Source organism: Belonocnema kinseyi, chromosome 8 (genome assembly GCF_010883055.1).
Source record: "Belonocnema kinseyi isolate 2016_QV_RU_SX_M_011 chromosome 8, B_treatae_v1, whole genome shotgun sequence".
Classification (NCBI taxonomy): Eukaryota; Metazoa; Arthropoda; class Insecta; order Hymenoptera; family Cynipidae; genus Belonocnema; species Belonocnema kinseyi.
In genome coordinates, this window is record NC_046664.1 from 137,277,038 (window position 1) to 137,286,374 (window position 9,337).

Genomic DNA, 9,337 nt, shown 5'->3' on the forward strand with positions numbered 1-9,337 from the left:
ACACTTGCGGGAAAAATGCAGAAGGCGGTAGTTCTCACGGTAGTATCTCGCGGTAGTGAGACGTGGTTGTGGCTAAAATTTTACCGCGATTTCGCTGGGAACGGGTGCAATTTTTCAGATTAGCACCCGCTTCCGGCGGAATCCTGCGGTTGTCCTTATGACAAATTATTAATTATATATATATATTTAGGCGATAATTTACGAATATTGGGGCCCTGATAAAAAGAAACGTGTTTGAAATCGACAGGAATGACGAAAGAAATCCAGGTTTATGTGTGTGTGTTTGAACAAAATAAATTTCCAGACTTATTCCATTTTTGAAATGTATTTTCACGAGTGAAAAAACCTTAAATATGGTTAATTAAAAAGCTGAAAAAATTCTGAAATCTCACGACACCAAAATTTTTTTTATCAAATTGATATACAAAAAAATATCTAAACTATGAAATAAATTACTTTGCAAAAGATATTTGGAGTTAACTCGAGTACAAGGCTGTCTATAGTCGGCACTAAATTGATTTACTTTTAGCGGTTCCCAGCAAAACAGTACTTTTCTAAACAGTTCCAATTTCAATTTCCTTGTTTATTCGATCCACCCTATTGTACGATACCATATATTTGACTTCACTTTCGATCCTAGGAAACTAAAACCTTTTTTTTTACTTAGTCAATTGCTACTCTACTGTATGTATTATTTGAAAGAACTTATAGAAATAAGAAACGTGGAAAATACAAAAAAATGTAATAAAGTAACGCAATCATGTAACATTTTTAACTTTATTATTGAACATTATGGAACTTGCAAGTAGACATATACATCACAAGAGCAAGCAAAGAAAACATGATAAATGAACTTCATGAAAGAAAGGGATATTATTGTTATTAAATGTTTAGAATATCATCAATTCAACTGTCAAAGTGTACTCAGCAACAATAATTTCTCTCTCTCGAATTCGCTGTTTTCATTCAATTAACCCATACTCACATCAGTATATTAAATATGTCTTTACTGAATCAAAAGTGCATAAATCTATTTCAATTGATTTAATTTCTTAAGGTCAGTATTAAATGAAAAACTTTTTTTTTGAATTTGACTACTCTAACGGGCTAATTGATGATAATATATCGTTTCTGATATAACTTTTAATGAATTTTAAAACCAAATATATCCCTAAATCACATAATAAAGTAATGATAAAATTAGTTGTAGGGAATTTTTCAGAGAAAGAAAGTTTTATTGAGACAACTTTGCGTTTTTCAAAACACATGTTTTGTCTTGGAAAAAGAAAATCGATGTAAAATATATCTTCTGTTTTTTTTTGTAATATTAAGGAATTAACTTTAGTGGATCTAACACATTTTTTTCGCTTACTCCTCATCTATTTATTTGATAAATAGAAAGCTCAACAGTTCAATACGAACTATTAACTGGGATACAATATGTACATATCGTGGAGTATAATTGTAACATAAAGCATGCAATGACCTCCGAATTGAAATGCAAAGTTATGTGTTTAAAATGACACAGAAAAAAGCTAGGCTTACTTTCTCAACCTCTTATTTTGTTTGTGCTCTAGCTTCATTCGACGTTTCAGGGAAAACTTCTGGTAATTTTCTCTTGTCTATTAACTTAATTTTAGTGCTTTTGCTTAAAAAATGCTGCTTTTTAATTTTAAGTGCATATCTCACTTAAAATGAGCCCCGCCTTTTTCTGTGGATGGAATAAAATACCATAAAACTAGAACAGCGCAAAGATTACTTAAAAATTGTAGCATTACTGAAGCGTACTAGAATTTTTACATAAGATAATAGAGTATCACGTAAACAAAACTGATAAAATCATAAGACCCTTTTGTCTTTACAAAGGAAAATTGCACAATGGATTACATCGGTTTATAATATTATATACTGGATACACGTAGACTTTAGTATGTGACAACAATAAGATATTTGAAAATAAGTGATACTATTATATAAAATATATTACTGGGATAGGAAAAGAGTATGTCTAATACTAGGACAATACAAAATATCATTGAGTATCTTTTATATGACAACATAGATCACAGAAGTAAAAATTTTCTAGTATTTTTTAAGTAGTTATGAATGTATTACCACTATTTATTTTTGTCCTGACAAGTTATACATTTAGTAAAAAAATAATAAAGAATATTCCTCAAAATCTGTTTGAGAATAAAATTCATAACTTTTTTAGCTGTTATATTCAATAGGTTATAAATGTTTTAATGTCCCGCATTTGGACAAATTCTTGACGAACTTTCCTAAACCGGGACGAGCTATCGCTGAGTGTCTCAATTCCGTAAACTGCAACGTGAGTTGGACAATTTTGTTTCCATTACTGAGACTGTCATTTTCAGTTGATTATTTATTCTAAAGAGTTGTTCAAAGCACTTGATTGCAAACTCTAATTCTAACCTCAAATTTTGTTTACTGCTCACGCATAGGTGAGTAATTTAATAGTAACTCATAAATTAAATTTTTAATGCAAATTAGTGAGTATGCATATTAGTTTAATATTATCAATTAATATTAAATATTATAAATATTATTAAGATTAATATTTTTGATGTAGAATTCATCTTAATTAAAACTAAGACATGCATTGGAATAAGCGTTGAAGCAATTGAAAGGATTAAAAACTATTGTTACAGTCATCCCGTTTAGAAAAAAATTTAACTGTTTTGTAAAAAATTCTGTCTTGTCGGAAGAATCTTTTTTTATTCATATTTGAACTATTTTGTTGAAAATTCATCTTTTCGGTTTGAAAATGTATCTTTTTAGTTATGAATTTCATCATTATTTCGCGGCAACGCAACCATTTAGTTAATAATTAACCTGTTTACGTTGAGGCTTCAACGGTTTCATTGAGAATTCGATATTTTTTTAAAATTAACTAAACTGCTTTCAGTTTGTAATTAAAATATACTTTGGTTAAGATATTAACTATTACTTTTTTTGATACGAATTAATCCTTTTTGGATAACCTAATACTTCCATTTTCTAACAAATTGTTGAATTTTTAAAATTAAAAAGACTAATTTTCTGACGAAAAAGATGTATTTTAATCAAAAAATATAATAGTAGATATTTAAACCAAAAAATATTTTAATTATAGATTGAAAACAGATGAAATTTCAACCAAGTAAGATGTTTCATTCAAAGAAAAAAATATGTCAACCTAATTTTTGGATTTTCTACCAAAAGAACATAATTTTCATACCGAAGAATATAAATTTCCAACAGAAAGGTTAACAACCAAATAGTTTAATTTTCAAGTAAATTGATAATATTATTTTTATTCATATTTATAATATTTAATATTAATGTACAATATTAAATTTTAATGCATACTTACTAATTTTTATTAAAAAATCTCATTCATGAGTTATTATTAAATTAATTACCTAAGCACAGTTAGCAAAATTAAAGATTAGAATTGGAGGTTGCAATAAACTACTGTAAGAAACTTTCTTAGTATAAATAATCAATTCAACGGAAAGCGTGAGGCTTGAAAACAATATTTTTAATATTAATTAATGTAACTTTATGATATCTCAAATTAACTTTTAAAGCAAAATTTTAACATGTTGATATGAGTTTGATTTAAAAATAGACAAAAATCACTTTCTCATGAGTTATAATGATCTATCCTTGTTTTTTAATGTATTCTACAATTTTAAGTGAATTGTACCATTTTATTTTGGTGAGCCTCATTGGATTTTCCTTTTTCCAGTATTGGCTTCTTTTGTGTCCCACTTATTCTGTAAATAGCAAAACTCAATTTTCGAAAGTTCATTTTTTTTAAACTAAAAGGAATATTGCCGTTTCCTTTGCGGGATATTAACTGCATGAAAAAGTGTTAAAATACAAACCAAAATTTCGAAAAAAAAGTTAACAGGTTTAGACTGCTTACATTTCCCTGCTTCAATTGCTAATTCATTTAATATCATTTTTTCTCATTCATACCACATTACATTTGTATTATTTACCGCCTTCCACACGCGCGTAGATGATTAATTCTGGGTAGATTTTGTCTCTGACGTTCATTTTGCTTACTTTGGTTTTGTGTAGGTGCCTGCGTGGTCGGTACAATCAGGAAAACTCCTCGGGATGTCCTTGAGTTGAAGTTGCCTTTTCGTATCGACTTCAATAAAGGCGAGTGGACCTGAAATTGCACGAAAATTTTCATTATCCAACAATGGTATCAAATAAAAAAATACTTTTAATAAAAATAATAATGTAAATACCACTGGCAGTAAAAGTTCTAATTATAGAACCCCATCAGTTTTCTTCCTGCATGGAAGAATCTTCTCATCAAAAACAGCTTCTTCGAACTGTTTTTGCAAAAAGCTTTCGTAGTTGCAAAGCAAGCTAGTTAATTCTCTGTCGTTGAAAGTACAACCTTTGGAGCATTTCGAAGACTGCAAAAATGATGGAAAATTCGCAAAAAGTATTGCGGCTAAAGGTTTGACATTTATTTGGCAATCAATTTCGAACAGGTCTATCCCATCCTCCAGCGTCTTAGTTTTTTTTATGGTACTGCAGTCCAGGTTATCCATTGTTTCTTTCATAATCTGCCCTCGCTTTTGATAAGAAGATTTCCCAACGCCAGTTTTGCTATTTATTATGGCCATAACCAAACCAAAGATGGGTATGTGCGCCTCGAAACTTTTTAATATTTTGCAGATTGGTGGTCGATCGTTTGCTAAAACAACCTTCGCCTGTGTGAGTGAGTCTATCGTGCAGGTATTTGACAGGTTGTATTTGCTCTTCTGAAGCATCACAGGCTATAATAAAAAAATCAAATTACTTATTTACTGAAATAAATTATTAATTCAATAAATACATTTATTAGAAAACATTAGACTTATCTCAAAAATTTTAATTTAAATTACGAAATCCATACCTGTAATGATTCATCATTCCCATTTACTATTATATGGACTTTTTTCAGATCATCAAATCCCAATGAATCTATCGTGTCTGGATTTTTATCAAGATATTTTGATATTTTTCCTGATTTGTTTCTTGTGTTTGTGGCTTCCTTCATGAGTTTTTTCTCTTTACTGGCTAAGCCTCGTCAGTCTTCAAAGTCCCTGGATGCTATTATTGCAGAAGCACTTCCAATATTCCGGCAAAATTCGCAAAATTCTGGTTCTGAATCGATTGCGGTTCTACATAATTGGCAGAAATTCAATCCTGTAGCGTATTACATCTCTTCATCTGTAAACCATAAAAATATTAGGTACTCATGGATAATTAACAGTTCATCAAATCTTGAACAATAACGCGGTAAGAATCATAACAAGAAATAAATTGAATACACTTACGGCAAAAAGAAAGGTTTTCATTTGATGCCCTCTTGTTGCTGTCTTCGAGTTGAAGGTTTGAAGCTTGAGCGATGGACTCAGCTACGTCAATCGCCTTTTCTTTTTGTATCTTATTATCCTTTGCGATGTGTAGAATTGTGCTTCCCTTAATATATCTTTGGACCAGTGACAAGACCTCTTCGTCTGCTCTCATGGGAAGTGGTACAGAGTGCAAGAACTTAGTCTTCATATTCTTGAATTCGCATTCAACTACCGCACTCGAAGCAGGAATTCTCCTATTTTTAAATTTGTCTCTGCACACACAGCCCACAGAACAAACGTTTTCATATCGCGTACTAACTTTTCCGCGAATTTTGGCAGATAGTACGCGCTGTCATGCTCGCCAACCTCCTCTTTGGCTAGTTCCGGTGCTTCTTCATTCAAGGCATGAGCAATCTTCCACCAATGATTGTTCACTTTGCTTGAAGAAGCTTCGTCATCCTCCTCAATGAACAATTTTTCCACCTCGGGTCGCGGAAACGGAGATTCTTTCGGCTCCTCTGTAGATTCTTCTCCCAATTTGACATCATCTGGCTTCAGCAGAATATTCAAAAAGTACTGTTGCTTTTCACACTCAGTGAGCTCTTCTGAATCTTCCAAGTTTCCATACTTTTCGGAGTGTGCGACGATCAGGATTGCTCTTAGAGTTTTTTTTGCACATTCATCGTTTCGTGCGAGGATTAGTTGACCTACCGCTGCCTTATAAAATACACGAATTTTCTGACGTTCTTCGGTGCTTTTTAAAAATTTTGCATATAAATTAAAAAAATGAGCAACGTCGATTCTAACGTAACAACGGGGTACCTCTTTTCCATACGATTCTATGTAATCATCGATTGTCAGTCACCCAGTAAAAGCTCTAATCACTGCCGTGATCAGAGCGACTGATCCATTACAGACTACCTCGTTTGGAAGAGGTACACCCGATTGTGTACATTGGAGTAAGAAAAAGTGTATTGAGTTAGTATCGTGGCTCTCTGTAACCATCTGACCTACCAAGATCTTCCCAGCTTCAGTGTGTATCACAATAATATACAGATATATCACTTTACTTTGGAAACCGTTACTAATCATTATTTTCTTTACAATTCCTCCATTAGCATCAAGGGTGATGGTAGTCCACCCTCGCTTGGCGTATGGGACGTAAATCATGATTTGGTGACGGGTCCAAAAGTGGACTGAAAATAGACTCAGTCTAATATCTTGTACAATACTTGCTAAAGTGCTATGCTTTAGTTTTTCAAGAGCTATTCTTGGATCAGGATTAAGGTAGCTGCTCCGCTTATATTCACATTTAGCGGTTTTCAATACACTTAAGTTTTTCAGACTAAGGTGTTCTGCGTCACCCTCTAACATTAATTTAACAGCTTCATCGATACGATGAATCTGTGCAGGTTTCGAGCATAACAGTTTTGTGACTTCTTCCCATATTGGTTGTTGCAAATCGGTCTTGCGGCATTCCCCATGTCGCTTGATTATTGTGCATTTAAATTCAACGCAATCCTCAAAACTCTCGTTGTCAATCTGACATCGTAGAGTGCTTCCGCAGTCACAATATCCTGCATAAGAAAAAATTATACTATATTCAATAATAAGGTAGACGTTGAATCCCTAATCTTACGCGCCTTAGTTTTTAAGATTATTGGATTATTTGGATTATTTGATAATTTTAGATTTAAATATTGTGAATTTTTTGTTTTAATTTTAAATATAAAAAAGTGTCTGGTTTTCTTAATTCTTCGAAATAGGAGAATATCAGATTGAAAAACTTGAAAGCTAACAGATTGATCACTGAATACAGACTTATTCACTAATAAATTCAGTAGCAGCAACCATATTTTCTTAACGAATTAAATGTTCGAATTTTCGGGCTTTAATTGTGCTAAAGTAACTGCGTAAAAATTTAACGGGTATGTACATAGCAATCCAATGTTGATATTAATGTATCAGGTTACCTGTAATTTACAGTGCTTCAAAGATTTGGAACTTTTCACCTTTTTTAAATCTGATCACATTTATGGGTTTCAAATGCTTACTACGATTATTTGATTGAATCTACTATAATATAGTATAATATTAAAAATATCAACGGTTTTTGAACATTTTACTAAAGTTACACTAATTTCAAATATTTAAAAAATGCGTGCACGTTAGGCTTCAAATATTTCACATCAATTTATTCCACAAATATTTTTAAACTTTCAAAATGATTAAAGGATTTCAAATATTTGAATCGATTTCAGGGATCACAATGCAAAAGAAGCTCAAAAAGGGAGAAATAGGATCATTTTCGAAAAAAAGGGAAAAGATTAAATATTTATTTTTACATGTAGAAAAGAACAAACAAACTTTTTTTAAGAAATGTTAAATTTTAAATCAATTTTAATGATTTTTAATGAGTTGCGCCAGTAAATAACTCATTTGTTCACAATTTCGGTATACTTAGGGCGTTAGAAATCCACTCTCAGTAATTAAAAAAAATCCGACAACAAAAAAATGTTAGTTAAATATAGAATTTTTCAAAGTTCAGCAGAGCAAAGTAAAAATTCTAAAATTAATCGATCCGATCAATCTGAAGGGAAACAATTTGCAAGGCGACATCCAAAAGAAGTGAAGACAAGAGTTTTAAAATTCTTTAATATGTGCCGCATGCCATGGCCGAAACCGTGCACAAATCCAGGTCCCAGTGTATTTCCATCAGTGACAATTTATTGACTTAGATTTAATGTGTAAAATGTTATTTTTAATACACTGGAACCCGGCATGAAGAAAGGTTTCGTTCATAGCTTGTACTCATCTTAACTCCATGCAATTCAAACATAAACAGTCAGGGCTGTTTAAACTATTTCCAATTGAAATAAGTAATATTACGATCTTGACGCGCGTGATTACTGGCGCCTGTCCCTTTGTCCATACGCTGCAGGTAAACACGTATGGCTGAGCAGGCCTCTATCAACCCCGCGGTCTCGATTTGTTATTTATTTATCTGGCAGTTTCCTAATAATCTTTCCTTTGTGACTACTCTAATAGAATATTTTTTCTATTATTATCAATAATTGTTATGGGCAATTCCATGTCAATATTATGATATTAAAACGAAAATTACCTACAATTAGCGACAGGTCTTTCTCCACCACCCGCCCTCATAGTACTTAAGGGCGTGTGTTTCTTGCGTGCAATATTATTTTCGAGATTTTCCTCTCTTGAGTCCTTGACAAGATGGATGAAACATATAATATTTTTAGTTTATCTAAGATTCTCCAAGAAAGGAAAACATCTCTTCAGTGGTTGCGACAAATCGAATTAATTCTGTCTAAACGATTTTGCTCAAAACATAAGAAGAAGATGACTCTTGTGGAGTCTGAACATGTTTGCGGATCCTTCCTTTGCTATAAAATACACAAATATCATCACAGTATTACCGTTGCAGAAAACACGTGGTTTGAGAGGTGCCGCATTTCCGCAGCGGCCTGTATGCACATTACGTATTGTTTTGCGTTAAATTTTAATTTTGAACAAACGATCCGGGAAAGCAGCATTATAAACAATCAATCGATTTCTTGAGAAACAGTTTCAGACCGCTTCTTATTTTGTAGAGAGGTCTGCATGCTTGCTCTTGACAGCAACTTCGAATAGGATGGTCGCATCGACGGTGTCGGTGAAGTTGTTTAAATCGATGAGTGCAAAATCGGCCGTCGAAAATACGAGCGAGGACGTGTAGTAGAAGGATCACGGATTCTCGAAATGATCCACAGAGGACATTCCTACAACTATCGGTTGGAAATCTGTCCCGATAATAAGAGAACTCAGGCTACTTTAATTGCAATAATAAAAAAGCATGTAGCGGAAGGGACAGAAATCCACACCGATTGTTGGAAGGGATACATTAATCTCGAAGATCATGGATTTGTCCACAAAACTGTGAATTATTCCGAACAATTTGTGGA